The sequence below is a fragment of the Eubalaena glacialis genome, chromosome 17 (genome assembly GCF_028564815.1).
Source record: "Eubalaena glacialis isolate mEubGla1 chromosome 17, mEubGla1.1.hap2.+ XY, whole genome shotgun sequence".
In the NCBI taxonomy this organism is placed as follows: Eukaryota; Metazoa; Chordata; class Mammalia; order Artiodactyla; family Balaenidae; genus Eubalaena; species Eubalaena glacialis.
The window spans coordinates 76,637,265-76,659,332 of record NC_083732.1 but is presented as its reverse complement, the minus strand read 5'-3'; the positions used below and the strand labels follow the sequence as shown (position 1 = coordinate 76,659,332).

At 48.7% G+C, this 22,068-nt stretch overlaps 1 long non-coding RNA gene across 20 annotated transcripts in view; it reads right to left on the bottom strand.

Annotated features, from left to right (window-relative positions):
- LOC133077459 (uncharacterized) overlaps positions 1 to 21,441 on the bottom strand; it is a 380,931-nt gene extending 359,490 nt beyond the window's left edge. For 18 of the 20 annotated variants that reach the window (XR_009697732.1, XR_009697735.1, XR_009697721.1 and 15 more), the window contains exon 1: positions 21,238 to 21,441. This is a non-coding gene — a long non-coding RNA (uncharacterized LOC133077459). Of the gene's footprint in view, positions 1 to 19,969; positions 20,162 to 21,167 lie in introns of those variants that run through there. The other 2 variants (XR_009697736.1, XR_009697737.1) reach the window with 2 other exon arrangements.
- Positions 21,442 to 22,068: the final 627 nt, after the last annotated feature.

Below are 22,068 nucleotides of genomic sequence, written 5' to 3'. Positions count from 1 at the left end.
AAAATGACAGGGAAATATTCTTAATACTCAGAATTACAGGTAAAATTGGGAAAATGACAAACTATCCTTGCAGCGGGATGTTACAACGTTATGTTGCCTGAAAAATGATACTTAAAAACCTGCTTTTAACACCATGCAGAAATACTTCTATAACATTAAGCGAAAAATCCAATAAAAGTGTCAACATTAGGTGATCTCACATTCAAAAGAAATACACGCAGAAAAAAGAAAGGAAATGCAGCAAAATGTGTTAACGTTATTTTCTTCCTTATACTCTTAACATTTCCCAATTTTTCTATAAGACAAATCATCCCTATAAAAATAAGCTTTATTTGAAAGAAATGATGGTCCATGCTCCTGGATAAAATGAGCAAGAGGTGTAATTGGAGATGGAGAGAAGAATTTGCTTTCCTTTTCAGAGTATGCTCCTAACAAGTTACATGGTCCTGCAAAAGAAGGGAGCCAACGTAGAGATTGACGGGGGAATCCAGTAAGAAGTGGCTCAAGCCCAGAAGAGCGGTGGAGAGCAGAGAAGGGGAGTCCAGGAACCACCTACACCACGGCAGGTCCGCAGGAACCAGACAATGGGGAGCAGGGCGCAGGGGGGTTCCCAAGGGAGTGACCTGAGAAAGGGGGGCGGGGGGGTGGGTGTTGGGAAGCCGACTGAGAGTTCAAAAAGCAGCTGCTCTCAGGATAAAGCCAAGTGGTTCAAGAGAAGGGGGCAATTTCAAATCCCAGGACAGAGAGTGCTCCAGACAGGACTCCTGGGCATCTATCGCTCTGATGTAAGGGGAAGGCCATTTAGAGGCGTGATGGCACAAACACTGTTTACCAGTGTTGCAACTTTTAGAATGAATCCTGCAGATAAAGCACAGAAGTCTGAATTATGGGCGTATTCACTGCAGAACTCGGAAGCCTGCCGTCCGTGTCACGGTCTAGCTTGGCGCTGTCCGATAGAAATACAAGGCAAGACACATAAGTAATTTAAAATTTTCTAGTAGCCACATTAATAAATCACAGAAAGAAAGAGGTAAAATTAGTTTTAATCATGTATTTTTATTTAACCTAATATATCTAAATCTTACCACTTCAACATGTAATCAATAGGAACACTTATTAAAGATATTTTACATTATCTGCTTTGTACTAAGAAATCTGACGCACATTTTACACTTACAGCACATTTCAGTTCGGACTTTTCCACATTTCAAGTGCTCAGTAGCCACATACCAGTGACCATACTGGCCAGCACAGGTCCAGCGATAGCTTGAACAAGTCCTAACCTCTCTGGCCTCTATATTCGTATGTTAAAAACAAGGATGGACTTAATCTCTGTCTTCTTTCATTGTCAACTACAGTTCAACAAGCTTTCATTGATTGTAAGAGTTAATGTTTACACAGCCCCTTTCAGATGATACCAAACAATGCTTCCTCTAGTTCTTAAAAAGTGCTTCGGAAACTAGAGGCTCAGAGTGGTCGTCGGCTCAGCTGAAGGTCACACAGCCAGCGTGAACCAGAACTCAGGCCTCCTGCCTACAAATCCAGTTCACTTATCTTCACTTACCGTTCCCACTCTAGCAAATGGGTCCCTTCTTCCCTCCCTCCTCTGGGGACCACAGGCAAGTTGTTGAAATTTAATGAGCCATTCTGCGCAGCAACTTTTAAAGAGATCCAATCATGCATCCTTCTCGCTTCCTGGGCAGAGGAACATCTGGAAATGTAAACCACTCAACAGCTGGAAGATATTCTCATCCTTAAGAAGCATAATTCATTACGCCAACAATGAAAACCAGACTGTCAATCTGGTGGGTGGGGTGTGACTTTACAGCTATCAGTTTCTTGGCTGGGAGGGAGCGTGTTCGCCCTGGGCCCCCTGGCCTACTAGAGTAAATGCAATGAGCCTGCTGCTAATCCTCTCGTGCTGATGAAGTCCCAAGCACCAGAGGGAAGATGGCCCAAGGGACATCTGTCTTCTGATCCCGCCTCTGACACTTCAGCTCACCTTGGGGGGCTTCCCCCCACTGCTGTGCGATCCGGGGACCGTTAATAAACTTCTCTCAATGCCCCCAAGCTCTTCCTCATCTCACATTTCAATCAACGACCTGGAGCCCTGAGGAAGAGAGGACCTCAAGGCAGGAGAGCAAACCAGTTAGACCAACAGATCTGAAAAGCAGGCTACCTGGCTTCAAATCTTGGCTCTGGCCCTGCTACTTAGTAGCTGTTACCTTGGATAGTCACCTTTCTGCCTCAGCTTTCCCGTCTGTAAAATGGGGAAATTAATATCGACAGCATAGACTGTTGTCAGGATTAAATACACAGATTAGATATAGAGGCAGAGTCCTCGGAACAGAGGCAGGTAAACAGGTGGAGCTATTTACGTGAGAGCCGACAGGGGTTGGCAGATGAGAAAATCAAGGGAGGAAGTGATCAGCGTCATCCTGCAGAGACAGTAGGACTGGACTCCAAAGCTAGAAATTTAAGAAAGGAAGCAACACGTATCAATGTGCTTTTCAAACTGGAAAGTAGTCAACACCTTCGCTCAGTCAGCCCACATTTCCTGACCCCCTGGAGGCTAGAGGCCCAGCCCTCGTGTGCCTATGCGGGGCTCATAACCAGTGCTTATTGCGCACCTACTACATGCCAGTTCTGGAAGAAGCCATTAATGTACAGAATCTCATTCAACGCTCACAACAAAGTATCTAGTCGGTACTACTTATGTTCTAATTTTACAGATGAGGAAACTGAGACTCAAGAGGGTAACTTCTCCAGGGAGATCTGAGACTTTTGAAGGCAGGTGGATCTCAAACCGATGCTGTGCAAACGAGAAAACCGCGCTCTTATCCATTATGCTGTTTTCCTATGCTTCTCACGCAGGTGAGCGATTATTTGTGGCTTTGGGTGGCCCTCTGCTACCAAGTATCAGAATGATTCAAAACACAAGGCAGAGCCCCCGGTTGCAAAAAGCCCAGGCTCTGGATCTAAGCCGTAAATGAATGAATAAATCTTGCTGATGAAACGGGTCCCTCTCCTGGAAGAGGGACCTGCTTGCCCTCCTCTCATAATTTGGGCCTAAAGGCTGGAATGCGAGGCAGGCGGCAGCAGCGCAGGAATGATGTGGCTACATTTTCCTCGTGGAGGCTTACAGGTCAGGTGAGACCTCTTGGGAACCCATTCTCTTCCGCTGCAATCAGTTTATCTGTTTCGGAAAGGTTTATCCTGGCTGGGGGTACCTAAGCTGAAGGCCACTGTAAACACTGGAGGAGGTGCCCGGCATTCCTACATTCCATGCAGAAAAGCTTGGGAAGTATGGATGGGAAGAGGGGGAAATCCCGCCTGGGCAGGCCAAGATCACCTGGCAGAGGGCAGCGATCCAGCTAGACTGAGAACCTGCCTGGAATCCTGGGCCTACATGGAGGGGAAGGTAATCTGGACCAAGGTTGTTTCATGACCATTCTGGGCATCAGTTACTACCCCAGCATCAGTCTGGGGCGGGTATAAGAGATCCTTAACCGCCAACAGGGAACAATGTTAACAGCAGGGAGGGCTTATTCAGTGTCTGTTATCACCCCACCCCAGGTGAGTTCATCACGTTGCACGTTGCTCGTACTATCTCATTTAAAACTTCAAAATGATGTGGGGCCTTTTGTCCTCCGTTCCCAGCTGAGGAAACAGGCGGAGAGAAGTTAAGTTCATTGCACAATGAACTAAGTAACAGAATGAGGCAAAGGCAAGAGTGAACCCACGGCCATCCCATTCCAGGAACTGCGCTGTTCACCATCACACCAACAGCATTTCTTTTCAGATTACTGATGAGGGTCAACAGTCCTCAGCCGAAGACATCCCTTCTGATTTTGAGAGTCTATGATCCCAGGAAAATCCAAAAGCAGCCTTGGGTCCTACCACCTTAGCCAGAAACTCTGGCCCTTGTGACCAGGCGTACAAGAACGCTCCCAGCAGGTCTGTTTGTGTGTGGCGGAAAAAAATTAAAAGAAAAAAAAAAGCTGCCAACAACTCACATGTCTTTGGAGAACCGATAAATAAACTGTGGTCTGTTCACACAATGGAACAGATGATGGCAGTGAGAAACAGACCACATCCACGTGGACTTATCAACATATGCTGAGTAGAAATGCAAGCTGCATATGGTGTGGAATTTTGCAAAGGTCCAAAGGAAGAAAAGTAACATCATATTTAGGGAGAAAAATATAGGAAAAAAATTTTAAGCAAGGACATAATAAACACCAAAATTCAGGATAACTATTGGCTCAGGGGGAGCATACTAGGGGGTGGTAGTTGGGAGAGACCAGAAAAAAGATGCAATTCATTACGGGTCACACCCTAAGCAGGGTGGGGGACTCACGGGAGTTCGTTTCCTATGATGCTCATGACGCCATCTCCTTTCGCAGACATTAAGAGAATATCATGGACTAACTGCTGAAACTACACGAAATTCGCTCCCCAAATGATTAGCAAATGTTTGCTAATCATTTGTTTTGTGGGAAGCACAACTCCCAAAGAGGACTTTGAAAGTGATGTGGTAAGTCGGAATGTCCATGGTGGATGCACTATGACCCCAGCTATGCTGCTGATGGCTGCGTTAGTGAGTCTCTACCAGGTTCCAGATTGCTGGGTGTTCCCCTCCACTGCTGGGAAATGGGGTAAGAGCGTCCAGCTGGTAGAGATGCCGAGAAGGTGAACAAGATAACACACATAAGAGCTGAACTGAGACACCAAGCCAGGGTAAGCACTGGCCATGGGAATCCAAAGGATGGAGACTCGGAGCAGTACAGTGAGTGGTCAGGACACGTGCTCTGCCACTTCTGGCTGGATGGCCCTGGCTAAGCTTGGCACAATTGTCTGCACCTCACACCAAAAGCACAGACAACAAAAGGAAAAATAAATAAGTTGGACTTCATCAAAATTAAAAACCCCTGTGCATCAAAGGACACTTTCAAGAGAGTGAAAAAAACAACCCACAGAACAAGAGAAAATATTTGCAAATCATCTACCTGAAAAGGGATTTATATCCAGAAAATATGAAGAACTCTACAACTCAACAACAACAAAAAACCCATTTCTCCAAAGAAGATATACAAGTGGCCAGTAAGCATATAAAAAGATGCTCAGGGAATTCCCTGGAGGTCCAGTGGTTAAGTGGTTAGGACTTAGCACTTGCACTGCTGGGGCCCGGGGGAGCTGCTAAAAAAAAAAAAAAAGGATGCTCAACATCATTAGGGAAATGCAAATCACAACCACTATGAGATACCACTTACATACATACTATTATAAAATTAAAAAACAAACAGAATAGCAAGTGTACAAACAGAATGTAACAAGTGTTGGCAAGGATGGGGAGATCTGGGAATCCTTGTGCATGGTTGGTGGGAATATAAAGGGGTGCAGCTGCTGTGGAAAACAGTATTCAGTTTCCTATCTGTCAAATGTAGATCATAAGCCCCAATTCACAGGTCTGTTGTCAGACTAAAATGCGAAGACTATTTGCATTCATTCACTCAGCCAATGACCCTTGGGCTGGACAACGGGGAATACAGGAGACAATAAAGTGAACAAAATTCCGTTGAAGCTTGTTTTCTATTGGGGGTTACGGATCACAGGCAAGACAGATAACTCAGACTGGACTTTAGACTGTGGCGGGTGCTAAACAGGGAAACAAAACAGCTCAGAGGACCGGGATGTGCTGGGGTGGGTGAGTGACACTGAAGGTGGAGAAGCCACACGGAAAGTGATGACGGGAGGGGGGCAGCCTGTCGTACGTCCCAGAGCTGGGCCAGGTCACAGTAGTGAGGTTGTGGGCTCATCCAGAAGGAGACCAGGACTTAACGGGAGGGTTCTGAACAGGACTTACGTGATCGGACCTAGATTTCATCAAGACGATTCTGCTGCTGGGAGAACTTAGTGAACCATGGAGAGCCACACCAATGATCATTTATAACGACTTGATTTCCCCAAGAAAGCACAGATTGACACTGGAAGGTAAAAAACTGGGCAAAGTCAGGTGCGCACTGTGACTTCACAGAGAAAGCAGCATCAGGGATGAGGGCCTTCTGTGTATTCACTCATTTCATCCTCTAAACCATCCTAGAACAGCAGGGCTGTTACTCCCATTTTACAGATGAAGAAACCAGGAGGCACAGAGATTTGAAGGCCGTGCAGCTATTCAGTGGCAAAGCTGAGGTTCCAAGCAGACAGTCTGGGGTCAGAGTTTGAGAAGACAGAAGCACCCATGCTGCCTAAAGCTTGCGAGCCACTTACAGTAATGACCAGAGCGAGAGAGGAGAATGCTGGTCCAGAGACCTAAACGCTTCCCTCGCCATCAGAGCTTCTCTGTCAATATGTTCATCGTCCTCCCACCCCCGCTCTTACTCACCAGCGCCAATTTCTAGGTGTAATTAAAACGGGTTTGTGACACAGAAACAACAAAACCTGGAAGCCATTTTAATGTAATTCATATCACCTAGGACAACTGCTACTTTCATTTTCCCCTTTTCTCTCTCAATCTCTATCCAGAGATTATCTAGTTTAGAACCAGAGATGTGGGTTATCATAGCTAAAATTTGCAGCCAAAGTCAAAACTGTCCTGCCCTTTGGTGGGGGGGGGGGGAGCGCGTAAAGAAGAGGGGGATGGGAAAGCAGGGCTGGGAATAAAAAGAAACTTCTTAGGGAAAAGGATTCATATTTATACTTCCTGGCTATCTGAAGTTAATAGATTGGTTAATGGATTGGTTCCAAACCTAGTCTTTGCACTCTGACTTGGGTTCCAACCTACCTTTTAATAGCTGTGTGAACTTGGGCAAGTCAGTTAACGTCTCTGAGCCTCAGTTTGTCCCATCTGAAAAACGGGGTTGATGAGGGTTCCTATCCCATAAGGTATTGCTGATCAGAATATGGGGTAATGGAAGGGAAGCCCTTGACACTGTGCCCATCACCCAGTGGGCTCTCACAGAACACCAGCTGTTGTCAGTAATCATACTGTTGTTATTAGTACAAATCCTTACAACCAACCAGAGGCAGGAAATAGTATTCCCATTCCAAGATAAGAAACAGAGACTACAGCCCTTCTGTAACAGGCAAACCCCTCTCCTTCTGTCACCCATAACCCTATCGCAAGGCTCACCTCCTCTAAAAGAAGCCTCCCAGACCAGCTGGACCTCAGTCATCCTATACTCATGGACCCACCTAAGGCACCTGCCATCTGAAGCCATCCCTTGTCATCAGCTGCTTCATCCCCTGAGAACCAGCATCACCCCGTCCATCTCTGACAACCACGACCTCACCCTGGTGTTGTCGCCATGTGCAAAAGCACATGTCTGTATCCCTGAACTGGACTAGGGAGGTGGGGATCTCAAGGGATCCCCAAGTGTAGCTACAAGCCCTAGCACAGCACCAGCAAGTGAGACACACAGTAAATCCCGGGTCACTGAAGGTCACTGTTCCACTGTGATTTCTCCGTGTCATCAGTTCATAGTTATTATCTACATGGATTAATATGGACAAGTTCTTAACGATGGCACAGAGTCAGGGCTTAATATCTCTATGATGCCATTTTATTGTAGCTCCTAATAATGCTAAATAAAGAACGTGATGCTGCACTATAACGGCACTAACACTGCATCATCATTGTCATTGGTTTTGCTCTCCCTCTGCATCTCTGAAAGGTAAGGATGGATCTTCCAGACTATCAAATCCATGGTTCTTTTTTATTTCCCCAGAGCCTTGCTCAGTTTCAGGCACATATTAAGCTCCTTATTGAATCTTGCCTCCACAACGTGAAGACAGATAACAAGACGGAAAACACTGAACAAAACAGGGTGGGACTTTGCTTCCTCCTGGTAGCTGACTGGCTTGTTTCTTTAAGCAACTTTGCCACGATGGCTCCGTAAACGAAGAGAAATCTGAAAGTCATGCATTTTCCCCCCCCGTGGAAATCAGCAAAACTCACCAACTTGGAGGGCAAAAGTCCATGAGCTAGCCGGAAACCACCACTGCCTAATAACAGCTGACCAACACTTTAGGAGCCCAGCAGGATACAAAAGGTCTGGCTTCCCCCCCACCACCCCAAAAAAAAGGCCAACATGTGTTGAGGGGGTGGAGAGGGAAGGGGAAAAGGAAAAGAGCAGTTAACATTTAGGAAATAATTAGTTTTCCAGGGACACACAGCCTATCACAAAAGCATGCAGGGGGCTGAAGAAGCAACTCAGAACAGCATTATGTGCAAACAGTTCTAAGAGAAAAAATGTTAATGCCGTCTATGCAGGAGGTGCTCTGTTGCAGCACCCAAGTCAATAAGGGTTTAAGCAGGGAGCGTCCACCAAGCCCTGCCGGCTCCCTGCAAGGTGCTGGGGGCACAGAAAAGCACGTCATGTCTGGAAGAGCTTGTGCAATGGGACAGGGAGAGCCATAGGCAGGGGCTGCAAACTGCTGGCCCCAGGGGCCACATCGGGGCCACATCGGGGCCACACGTGTTTTGTTTGGCCTGTGAGCCTTCTTTAAAAATCCGAATTGAAACAGTTGAAAATCAGGAGAATTTTCATTAAAAAAAGAATGATACGCAGCTTCTCTTTCAAAAGTAGAAGGTGTGGCAGCCGTGAATCTCCTTTCTGGCCTGGGGAAAGGGGGAGGCGGAGAGGGGGAGCTGGAATCACAGAGCAGCCGCCCGGTCTAGAGAGGGGACCGGTTGTGGGCCAGTCCACATCCTTCCTACCGTGTTCTATCGGGTTCACCTGGTGCATTTACATCATCTGCTCATCTTCCTAAGCAACTGAGTTTGCAAGCCCTGTTGGGAATCCATGGCCACAACACAATACAACAGGATGTGAGTTGTGATAACTCAGGGTGAATGGAGGGGATGAAGGAATGTTTCCTGAAGGAGGTGACCCCTAGGCTGAGTCATAAAGCATCAACAGGAGTTAATTAGAAGAGGAAGTGGGAAAGGAATTGAAACCTGCCCCATCTCCCCAGCTGGGTGAGACGTGACTGTCAGACGTGAATCTGCAGGCACCCACCCTCTCCAAAGAATAACGCCATTCCAAACCTTCATTATTCAAAACCGACATTCACCAGCTGCCTCTAATCAGACAAGCCTTCCTTCTGATCCAAGCAGAGGCATCCATCTGGCAGAAAGCACTCAGCCTGGAGGGTTGGCGAGGGCTGGGTCCTTATCCCAGATACACATCGCTGGGTTCACACCACTCAGCAATTCAATCAATACTCATGAGCGTCTATTATACAGCAGGCACTCCAACTAATAATGGGAAGCCATAAAAGCTTTTAAGTCCTTGCGTCTCAGGATCTAGTTTGCCCTTTTAAAAGCCAGGAGGAAGGCAGGAGTGGGAGCAGGGAGACAGCTGGGGCCGGTGGTGGATGCCCTCCAGAGGGTGTTCTGGCGCCAGTGATGTCGGGTCTCACTGCTGGACCAGAGGGGAGAGAGTTGCATAATCAAGGGTCAAGGGTGTCAGCAACTGCTCAGGTATAAAATGTGGAAACCGTACGCTGCTGTCTAAGCCGCGGCGCTGAGACCACCTCCACACGTTACCATGACTGATACAGTGATCTCCCCTATCCTTTGGCACCCCTCGTTTTCTTCAAAACCCTTTGCAGGGAAAAGTGGGATAAGTATGTGGGGAATGTCTCTAGCTGAGAAAGCACATATGGACTGTCCAGGGAAATGACAGGCAAGAGACACTGCCTTTGGCCAACCTCGAGGCGTGGCGAGAGGACAGCGGAAGTCTGCACCAAGCAAAGGCCAGGGAGCAGCCCCGAGCTCCCCTTCTATTTCAAGAGCACTTTCTGGGACGCCATCTCCTGAGGGGAAAGCGGCCCTGCAAGGCTGGTGATCTGGATGCAGTGACATTGAGAAGCACAGCCTGTGGGAGAAGCCCCAGGTCCCCACCGGAGGTGTTCTCTGAGCGTCCACCCGGCCAGGACACTCTGGCCTTAGCCTCATAGGTTGTTCTTGGACCGAAGGCAACCATCTGTTTTGTAAAAAGCGATACACCACAAGGATAGGAGTGATCTCTTTTCGAAATCGCTCAGTGAGAAGATTGGCTAAGTGATCCCAAAGCTGCCCCTGGCCCCGGTTGGATGAATGATTACTTAAGTGGACTATGGGATAAACCCCGACATAATAAACGCCAGAAGGGACCCCTGTTCCGACAGCTGCTCTCCCGCAAATTTCAGGGGCTTCCCACACAGAGGCCCTTTTCGTTTTCCTCTTTCCTTTCGAAAAACAGGAAAAGCCAAGCATCCAACAAGAGAGTCACTGGTGTATTCTCAGCCACATTAACTATAGAATGTTCTTCAGTGACCCCAGGCCCAGGACACCACATGTGCACAGGTCTCCCTGAAATGCCACTCTGATCTCGTCCCTGCCCCTGTTCAAAACTTCCCACAGTTCCCAATCGCCCTCGGGATAAAGTCCAAGCTCCTCACCGGGAGCGGAAGGGCCTCAGCTACCTCTTCAGTCCCACCTGGATCCCTTCCAACTTTGCCCTCCAGGCAGAAGTCCTTTCTCTCCCCAAAATAAATATTGAACTTGTCCTCTTCTCCCCCTCTCCACTGCTAGAGCCAGGGTCCAGGGTCCTCATCTGGATGGCTGCCACACAGCCTCCAAACGGGCCGCAGCTACCACTGTCAACCATCCAATCCATTGTCTACCGAGCAGAAATGTCAATCAGACCAGGCCCTGCCCCACTCAGCAGCCCACAGGGGCCTGGACTAGTGCTTAAGGCCTCCAAGACCGGGCACCTGCCCACCCTGGACCCCGTCCGGGTCCTGTGTCTCTTACCGTTGGACGTTCACTCCACTCCACCCACAGGAGTCTCTTGACATCATGAACTTCCCAAACTTTTTCCTGCCTTGGGTCCTTCATGCATGCTGTCCTCTCGGGCTAGAACACCTCTCCCTCAAACTAGTTTTTTTGTTGTTTGTTTGCTTTGGCGGCATGCGAAATCCTAGTTTCCCGACTAGGGATCGAACCCACACCCCCTGCAGTGGAAGCTCAGAGTCTTAACCCGTGGACTGCCAGGGAAGTCCCTTCAAACTAGTTTTTTAAAGAAATTTTAAAAACCCTGAATTTACAACCATGAATGTGTTGTCATATATACACACGGTCTGCTTTCCTTACTATATGTTTTCAAAATGCAGAAGTGATATATGTGCCTATATTCTTCTTTCATAAAACATTAAAGGTAAAGTTAAAGTAGCCTTTGACCGTCACCACCAGCCCCATCCTCTCCTCCCTCCCAGGACGATGAGAGTGAATTTGATCTAGATCCTTCCATTCCTTTTTTTTTAGACATTCACACCCACCTCGAAGTATCCTTCAACAACACGTAACATGAGCTGTGAATTCTCAAATGCACTGAGGCGTGGGGCTGCATGTATGTTTTGATTTCATTGCGTGCTGCCAACTGGTCTCTCAAGCGACCCCATGCTCACTAGCTGAGTCAGGGGACCCCATGCCCCACACAGCTTCCCCAAGACTTGCGTCAGACTTCCTATTTTTGGCACGTTTTAAAACATGAAAAAATGTGCCCCAGAAACAACGCAAGTGTCCTTCCACTGGAAGATGGATAACAGTGGCATACCCAGAGGACAGGACACTACTCTGCAATCTAATCCACCCAACGACTGACACATACAACGTGGAAGATCTCACTTGCAGGAGAGAAACCAGGCTCAAAGAGCTACATCCTGGACGATGCCATTTATACACAAAAGGCAAAACCAAACCGTGAGGTCAGGAAACAAATCTGTGATTGTCAGAAGCTGAGGGTCAGGGAGGAGATTGACTACAAAGAAGCAGGAGGGACTTTGGCAGGGGATGGAAATGTTCTGTATCTTCATGATGATGATTACATGACTATGTTACACAGCTGTGCGCATTTATCAAACCACCTAGCGCTGTCTACTAAAAAGGGTGACTCTAGTGTCTACAGATCAGACCTCAGTACACCTGACTATATTAGGGAGATTCGGAATCTTTTCACATGTACTGTCCATTTTGCTTTCTTCTTTTGAGAACTGTTTGTTCATATCTTTCACTCACGTTACTATGAGGCTGTTTGGTTTTTTTGTTGTTGACTTTGGGGAACTCTTTATTCTTAAAGCTGTTTTTTTTTTTTTTCTTAGTCTTTTTTTCTTTACTATACAGTCATATTTATCAATCTGTTCCTTTGTGCTTTGTTCCTTCTCTGGTTAACTTCCCCCAAATCTTCGCGTCTCACTCAAATGTAGGATTTCAGTGTGAATCCCCTCACCTCGTACACACTATCTTCCACATGATTCGATTTCATATTCTTTCATATTCCTTACAGTAGTGTTACTTTTTGGTGTATGTTTGCTTGTCTCCCCACTAAGTAATAAGCTCCTTTAGAACTGGTACCATATCTGTTGTGATCACTACTGAACATCCAAGACCTTGAACAGTGCTTGGCACACAACAGGCATCCCACAAATATCTGCTAAATAAATGGAAGTTAAGAAAAAGCTAATACAGGTGCATATGATGTATATGCACACGTGTCTAGCATTTAATACACACTATACGTAATTGTTCATGACATAGCGTATCATGGACAGCAACAAACATCACACGTCTCACCAGATAACAGCAACTTTGGCTTCAGTGCAAATCTCATGAGTTACAATATTTTACTAAAACTTTTAAAATAGTGAGATGCAGGGCTTCCCTGGTGGCACAGTGGTTAAGAATCTGCCTGCCAGTGCAGGGGACACGGGTTCGAGCCCTGAACCGGGAAGATCCCACATGCCGCGGAACAACTAAGCCCGTGCACCACAACTACTGAGCCTGCGCTCTAGAGCCCACGAGCCACAACTACTGAGCCCGCATGCCACAGCTACTGAAGCCCGCGCACCTAAAGCCCGCGCTCCGCAACAAGAGAAGCCACCGCAATGAGAAGCCCGCGCCCTGCAAAGAAGAGTAGCCCCTGCTCGCCACAACTAGAGAAAGCCCGTGTGCAGCAACGAAGACCCAACGCAGCCAAAAATAAATAAATAGTGAGATGCTATGATGCAATAATCCTAGGATGGGGGGTTTATCAAAAAAATTAAACGAAAAATAGAAAACATATATATAAGCTATATGTAGCTCTATTACGAGCTAAGCATTGCAGAGATATCATCTACCCAATAAAAATGACATGGACAAAGGCATATGTAATAATATTCAGGAATGCTTACAACTTAATGATAACTAAGAAAAGTCAGGACACAAACATACTGATACATACCATAATTACAACTTTTTTTTAAAAAAGCAACAGTAAAGACCTAACAGTGATTGGATTTAACTCAAGAAATAATACCTATCTTTATAGACTTTTCCCCCCAGATTTTTAGAGATAAGCTTGTATTTTTTTCATCGGAGGAAAGATAAATCAAATTTCCCTAATTACAGTTCTGTCCACCCAGGGCCATTTCAGGCACCTCCCTCCTAAGACCCATCCTCTATTACATTTGTTATCTTTCTAAATGTAAACCTGGGAATTTACTCCTGGTTACCATCCGAGGGTTGGCAGGACCCATTTAAATCACTTCTGCTGGTCATTAAGGCTGGCCCCACCCGTTGGCCCACTGGCCACTCCTGCCCCTCCCACCTCAGCCACAGTCCTAAGGCCCAGGGTCCTCAGCTCTCTGTTCCCTGTCTGCAAGGCCCTTGCTGAGACTGGAGACCTATCTCCCACGTCCCTCCTGCTCGAGCCTTCTCAGCCACACCGGACCTAGTTGCCTGCAGCTCCATTTCCACCTGTCTCCCCTGCCTCCCAGCCGCTATGGTCAGCAGTCGTTACTGCACGCGGGCTTCCTCTAGTTGCAGCGAGCGGGGGCTACTCTTTGTTGCAGTGCGCGTGCTTCTCATTGCAGTGGCTTCTCTTGTTGCGGAGCACAGGCTTCAGTAGTTGTGGCTCGCGGGCTCAGTAATTGTGGCGCACGGGCTTAGTTGCTCTGCCTCATGTGGGATCTTCCCGGACCAGGGCTCGAACCCGGGTCCCCTGCATTTGCAGGCGGAATCTTAACCACTGCGCCACCAGGGAAGTCCCCACACTGGGAGCTTCTTGAAGACAGGGATGGTTCCTTATTCCATGCAGAATCCCTTGTGCCTGGCACTCACTCACTCACTCACTCTGGATTCACTGAATGCCTATCACGGCCCAGGCGTTGTCCTAGAGCTGCACTGCCCAATAGAAATGGAATTTGAGCTACGGGTAATTTTAGTAACCACATTTTAAAAAAACCAGTAACCACATTTAAAAAAAAAAAAAAAAAAAGATGAAAAGAAACAGGTGAAATTAATTTTAGCGATATATCATATTTAACCCAATATATCCAAGATACCATTTCAATACTTAATCAACGTTAACGAATTCAGTAATGAGATACTGGGTTAGCCAAAAAGTTGGTTCGCGTTTTTCCTTAAGATGTTACGGAATATATATCACTTTTTTTGTGTTAAGTCTTTGAAATCCGACGTGTATTTTAGTACATCTCCATTCATACTAGCCTCATTTCAAGTGCTCAGCGGCCACATAAAGCTAGTGGCTACCGCATTGGATAGGGCAGTTTTAGATGCCTGGGGATACAACAGTGAGCAGTCCAGAAGCTCTTGTCCACCACTACCAGCCTGGACCAAGCACCTGCATTCCCTGCAGGTTTGACCCGGGTACCCTGGCTTCTGGCCTAGATTTAGTCTCTTCTCAACACAGCAGCCAGAGTGATCATTTTGAAAGCCAAATCAGAGCAAATCAGCTTTTTGTTTTAAACCCTTCAGTCGCTCCCCATTTTACTGTGCACGAGACAGAGTCTTTTAGAAAGGCCTGGAGACTTCACGTGCAACGCTGCTGAACACTGCTCTGGTTTCCCCTTCCACCTCTGTCCACCTTGCTCTCACCACTCCAATCCGTTCTTCATCCTGCTCCTCCCTCTCACAGGCCCACCCCTGCCGTCAGCCTCGAACCTGGCTCTTCCCTGGGCCAGGAACACCATCCTCTAAGACTAACCCCTTCACCTCCTTCAAGGCTGCTCCAGTATCAGCTTGTCAACAGAGCCTGCCCTGAAGCCACCTTAACACTGCAGCCCACCCCAGCCCTCCAGACCCTGACTCTGGTCCACTTGTTCCCATAGAACACATTACCCTCAAATACACTGTGAATGTCCTCAGTTTATTATGTGTGCTGTTCCCAATGTCTACCCCAGCTGCAATGCAAGCACCATTCGTGCAACATCTTTCTTGTTCCTTTCCGCATCCCCAGCACCTAGAGCCCTGCTTGGTACAGAGTAGGCATGCAGTAAGTATGTGTTGAATTGATGAAAATGAATAAATGAATGAATGAATGAAGCCCTCAGCCCTAGAGTTTACAATTTCAGGAGAGAAGACAGATACACGGTATATCAGGTAACGATTAGTACTGTCTCAGTTTGTTCAGGCTGCCATAACAAAATACTACAGACAGGGTAGCTTAAATGACTGAAATATATTTCTCACAGTTCTGGAAGCTAGGAAGTCCAAGACCAAGGTTCTGGCCAATCTAGTTTCTGATGAGAGCTCTCTTCCTGATTTGTAAACAACTACCTTCTTGCTGTGTCCTCACATGGCCAGAGAGAGGAGGCAAGCTCCCTGGTATTTCTTCTGATAAGGGCACTAATCACCTCACAAGGATCCCACCCTGATGACCTCATCTATCCATAATTACCTCCCAAAGGCCTCATCTCCAAATACCATCACATTGGGGGTTAATATTTCAACATACGTATTTTGGAGAAACACAAACATTCAGTCCATAACAAGTACTATGGACAACAGTGAGACTCAGGAATGGAAATGGGAGTTAGGGAGGTTGCTATTTTATGAGGTAGCCCCCAAAGGAAGGCAATAATTATAAATATAGCAACCACCACTTACATAGTCACTACCACATGGCAGCCCTGTGCTAAGCACCTTACATCTACTAATACAGTGGTGTCAGGAGTCGGTGTAGTTTTTGCCTGCACTGCCTCTATCCGTTCCCCAACTCCCTGTGGGGACCACCCTGTCCTCACTGTGTGGCTTGGATAGAATGGAAACTCCAGGAGGACAAAGATTTTTGTTTCTTTTCTTCCTTGCTGGATATCCGGGAGCTAGAACAGTGCCTGCCACCCAGCAACTGCTCAGTAAATGAATGGCTCAACCAATCCATCTTAAACAGAGTAGCAAATGTTAGGGCCAAATTACCAGGGAAAGGGAGCCCTGAAGAATAACCAATAATAACAATCATTTTTATGTCTTCCTCAAGAGCTTACTTCCGCTGTGCTAAGTGCTTTGCATCATCCCTGGGAGGGGGAAACCATTCTCCTCTCTGTGCAGCAGCAAGAGCTGAAGTAACCTGCAAAAGCAGGCTGACGGCACTTCCCTGGTGGCACAGGGGTTAAGAATCCGCCTGCCAATGTCCTGCAGGGGACATGGGTTCGAGCCCTGGTCCGGGAAGATCCCACATGCCACGGAGCAACTAAGCCCGTGCGCCACAACTACTGAGCCTGCGCTCTAGAGACCGCGAGCCACAACAGCTGAGCCTGTGTGCACAACTGCTGAAGCCCACGTGCCTAGAGCCCGTGCTCCTCAACAAGAGAAGCCACCGCATTGAGAAGCCTGCGCACCGCAACGAAGAGTAGCCCCCAGGGCTCACTGCAACTAGAGAAAGCCCGCACGCAGCAACGAAGACCCAACGCAGCCAAAAAAAAAAAAAAAAAAAAACTATATATATATTTTAAAAAGCAGGCTGACACCTGAGGGGCACCCTCTGATTCCTGTCCTTTCTGAGACCTCTCCCCATTTCTATCTTTCTTACATCTATTACCCAGTGTTTTGTTCAGATGCTTGCAAAGAACACTAGTGAAGTCACTGCCGTTTTATGATCTATGTAACCAGAATGTTACCTTTACACATTAAAAGGTATTCAGAAACCACCACTCCAAGCAGCCACAGGAAGTAATAAAACCCAATAATTGTAACAGTAATAACATTAGCTAACTTTTGCTGAGCACTTACCAGGAGCCCAGGCGCTGTGCTGAACACCCGCCAGCTGTTCATCCCCTATTTCCTCCTCACAGCCACCGGTGAAGCTGGTGCTTTACCATCCCCATTTCATAGGCAAGGAAACAGGCTTACAGAGGTCAAGTAACTTGCCCCAAAGGAACCCAGGTCTGCACCGCCCCTCAGGTGACCCAGGTGCCTTCTGCCGCTTTCAGTCTTCCTTCCTTTCTACACTGTCCCTTCCCTCAGGGCAAACCCTCTGCTTCCCACCCTGTCGGGCTGTTTCACATCTAAGAAGACAATGACTGGAGACCAGGCATGCTTGTTTCCTTGAAAATAAAGCAGTTCTTGACAGCCACCTGATCCAACAAAGTCCCAGGGCTGCGTGAGCCACCAGATGAAGATGACTGCCAGCATACCCCGCCCCTTCCCCACCCCCTGCTGCTCCCAAGAAATGCATGGTCCAGGAGGGAAAAGAGGCAGGTAAACAAATAACCCTAGGGCTCAGATTACCCACCAGGCACCAGCAAAACAACACCCCATACCCCTGCCTGCCCCCCTCAAAAAAAAATGAGAAAATCAAAGAAAAACATTCCGAATTCTGGAATTAAAAAATGACTGAGACCATTTTGGCCTCGTGTATGTGAATCTTGTGTTTATGGGCTGGCATTGTTTTTGTTTTTAATGACAGGGTTGGGAGAGGGGCCACCACAATCCTTGTATTGTTAGGGCCGCTACAGGACCAAAACACACCCAGGAGAGAGACAGGTACTCAGATAGTTTGGGGGGCGGGGGCAGGGGATGGGGGGGAGGGTATGTGAGCATTTGCAGAAAGAGCTCTGTCTCCCATCTGCTCTAAATGTTCACAGTGATTATATGCTGGTCACAAAGCCAGGCAGGATGCCTGGATGTAGCGTTTTGCAAATGCCCATAGATTTCACACCAAGACTGAGGCTCTGCGTGGGCCCCAGAGGCCCTGCTGCCCAGACCCCCGTCCAGAATTTTCCAAACACTGGAGCCCCCCTCCCATGGCTTCTTGACCCCAGTGTTAGCAGAACAGGCCGGCAGCCAGAGCAGGCAATGTCTTCACACAAGGTTTGGGGTTTCCATCTGTGCCAGGCTGAGGAGGGCAGACTGGAGAACACACCTGACCCTCCTGCTCCAGGCCGAGAAGCATTCTTTGCTTGCTTTTAGTTTCACTGTCTTCTAACTTCTAGGAGGAGGCCCAGGGAGTCAGATGGCCCAGGTCCAAATCCCAGTGGCTCTGCCACGCCTTAGCTGTGTGACCTGGCAGTGAGGGTAGGGATATTTTTAATCTCTCTGAGCTGTGGGTCCCCCATCTGCAAAATAGTGATAATAGTAATACTACTACTACCTTATGTGATGGTTGGGAGATTAAATGAGATAACATATCTAAAGCATTTAGAACTGAGGCTGGCCCGTAATAAGAACTCCATCACTGCTAGAATCATAACTGCCTTGGTGAGGCTATAGGGAGCATGAAATGGGAAGAACATGCTTGGCCTGATATACGATTTCAATGTTACTATAGAAACTACTTCTATTATTGGGACTTCCCTGGCAGTCCAGTGGTTAAGACTCCACACTTCCACTGCAGGGGGTGCAGGTTCGATCCCTGGTGGGGGAACTAAGATCCCGCGTGCCACACGGCATGGCCAAAAAAAAAAGAAAGGTATTATTATTATCATTTACTATTACTGTTATTAGATCCTTAGATTACTGGGGACCAGAAAAACGGAAGAGATAGAGGAAGAACCCGTCAAAGGACCCATTTTAGCAGCATTCTCCTGTAAGGCCTAGAGTTTCTGAGGTTTTCTAGGGAAGGGGTAGAAATGACCATCAACGGAACTCATCCACGGTCAAAATTATTCCACGTTGTTGCTCTGTTTCCATCTTGAGTCAGGGTCTCCCCCCACCCCAGGGGACACAGGGTATATAAAGGAGGAGTCCTGGCCTCTTAAAGAGATTACAAACCAGCATCCGGAGTTTAAAAAAAAAAAAAAAACAGGGAGAATGCCATGTCTCCAGCCAACTAGGAAAGGAAATACAAAGTAACAAGCTTGAGCATCCAGGAGGCCATCTGACATCTAAAACACACAGTGAAGTGCAGTCATTTGTTAGCAGGCCCACCGCTACCTCGCCAAAGAATATGGACCAGCAACTATCCCAGGTCCTCATTTCCGCAGGAAAGGGTCGACACCGTCATTGGTGTGACCAAATTCAGAGAGAATCACACAAAGAAGAATAAAGGAAGGCTGTCTTATCGTCCAGGAGGTTCTTTAGTTGAGCTGAGAAAAGTGTCCATCCCGGGCAAGCAGAAGGCCCTGGGACACAGACTCCCAAACCCAGCCTGCCTGCCTGCCATTTAGGAGGAAGAAAAAAAAGCTAAAGCACAAGGGATCAACTGGATATGGACGGTGAGAATTCAACGGGTTTCAGACCAGCAATCACACAAATCAGTTGCGGGGCTGGGGGGGGGGGGGGCGGGAGAGGGTGGGTTCTGATATTTCAGAACTGAGAAGAACTCCCTCTTTCCAGTCCAGAAAAGCTCCAGCCCTGGACAGAAAGGACAAACCGGACAGCATGGGGGAGGGACGGAGCGGCGACGGAGGAAGAGAGAGGAAAAGCAACCAGAAAAAGAAACTGATTTCTTCTACTTTTCAGGGGAAGCCTGGTTTATGCAAAATTCTGCACTCAAAGTCGGCAAAGCAACAACAACAATAAAAGCCACGCTTAACCAGGCAAAACAAAAATGTGATCACATAACAGATCCCCCCGGGGAGTTCACTGGGTACAGCATTATGATCTGCCCTGCACCCACCGAGCCTTTCCATCACCAGACCCATGCATGGAATTCCAGTCGGGCCCTCGTGCCAAGGCCTCAGACCACGAGGTACTCCTCACCTCCAAGATGTAACAGCTCCCAAATAGTGGAGACCAGGCCACGAGGCTCTGCCCAGCCAGCAATTCTGTGTTTGTTCTTCTGCTGCTTCCAGGAAGGTTTTTCTCCTAATAAATCTTTCAGGAAGTCCCACGCAGAGTTCAGGGGATCCATACAACCCCCTTCTCCACTGGTTAGAGCTTTAGAGAGATTCGCTGTGACCACAGGACTGTGTCAAATGAACAAGCCTCAACTTGTCACTGCCAGTATGCAAAAGAGGCCTGCGACACCCTATGACAAGCAGCAGAGCAGATGCAGTCCCTACCTCCTCAGGGCCCCGCCCAGCCACCGCAGACAAACACACGTTTCTTCAGGGTTTTCTCCAGCAACTAAACAGCTCCAGTAGCCAGGACGCCAAGTGGTGGGGGAATGGAGGGATGAGACGGGGCTGCCAGCCTCTCTCTGGAGAACAGAAGACCAGAAAGGAAACACCACAACCTCACCCTCTTCTCCCTAAAACCCCTCACAAGGGATTTCCTCTCGTCTCCCAACTTACAGAAGGGCCTGAAGTCAGGGGCTCGAGTGAACACAAGAATATCCCATGCCTGCCAACTATCAGGAAAATTCATGGTGTATCCACGCACCGAACACACGCAGCCTCATGGCTGCCCTTCCCGAAAGTCTACACTCCGGACCACAAACACTGGCATAAATAAGAGTACATTAGCCTAGGGAGGATAAACCTAACCAAATCAACAATCCATGCCAAAAGAATTACCATGATAGGGGTGTGAGGGCCCCGGCAAATCAGTAAGTGCAATGCAAAAGCAGAGAAAGTTTCAAAAAACAGAGTTGCTGAGTTTTCGGAAATCACCTTGTAGGGGTTAAGGGGGAGGAGATGGTCAAAGGATGGAGGTCGCATCTTATGGTTCACAGACCTCTCGGTTAGCAAAAGGGGCCTCCAGACCGTCTCTGCGAATCCAAACCCGTACCGATGGGAGGGGGGGTCTCTATTTGGAGGTTAGATAATAACACACCTTTCAGCAAGAGCACAAATCCAGAATTATCTCACTGCAAGGGCCATTTGATGTCACCCTCTTCCCCTCCCCCCACCCCAAACGCCCAAACTCGCTGCCAGTCCAGAGTCTGGGGATGAGAAAAGTGCACGGTGAACACACACATTGGCATCCGAAAGCCCCTTCCTTCCGTCCAGTTACTCACCACGCATCCCGACCCGCAAGGCCGAGGCTTCCGAGTTTCCAGAAAGGCAGAGGACAGAATTCTAACTTACTGGAAGGTGGATCCAACCGCGTCTCCGCAGGTCACCGGGGCCGCCAACAGCCTTTCGGCGTGGAAATCCACTCAGGGGGCTCCGGGCGCGTGCCGGGGCCCATCCTCGCTCGCGGCCTCTCGCTGGTCCTCCGGGTCCCGGCCGCCTGGAGTCCGCCCGGCCCGCGGGCCCATGTGCTCGGCGGCCGCACGCGCTCGGCCCGCTGGAGCGCGGGGCTGGAGGGCGGCCCGTGACGTCACGGCGGCTCGCGCTCCGGGCTGCGGGGGAGGGGAAAGCGCGCGCCGCCCGACTGGCCGCGTGCGTCCTCGGCCCCAGCGCTGCCCGCGCCCCCGAGCTCCCCGCCGCCCGGCCCGCCGCCCCGCGAGCCCCTCCGCCCGCGGCCGGAGCAGCTCGGGGCATCTTGCCGCGGAGGGCCGCGCCGGAGGCGGGGAGGGCCTGGGCCGCCGGGGGCCCAGATGGCGCGGGGAGGGCACGCTCCGCACCGGGCTGCGGGTCCTGGCCGCTCTCGCGCCGCGGCCCGAGAGAGCCAGCTCGAACCCCGTGGTGATGCCCATTCACTTGCGTGCAGCGGTTTCAGCAGTCCTGCTCTGTCTCCCGCCCCGCCCCCAGGGGTCCTGGAGGCAGAGAATCTTCCCACTTGCCAGATGGGGAAGGCGAGTTTACTGAAATAGGTGAACCAAGATCCTCTGAGATGGGAGCACTTCGCGCAGAAGACCCCTGGCTTAGCTCTATCCCTAGTGATCCGGACGCCTCCTTGGGTACCACCAGCATCTGCGGGCCTGGTAAGAGGGGCTCACGCACCTTCCCACCTCCTTCGACGTCTCCAGCTGT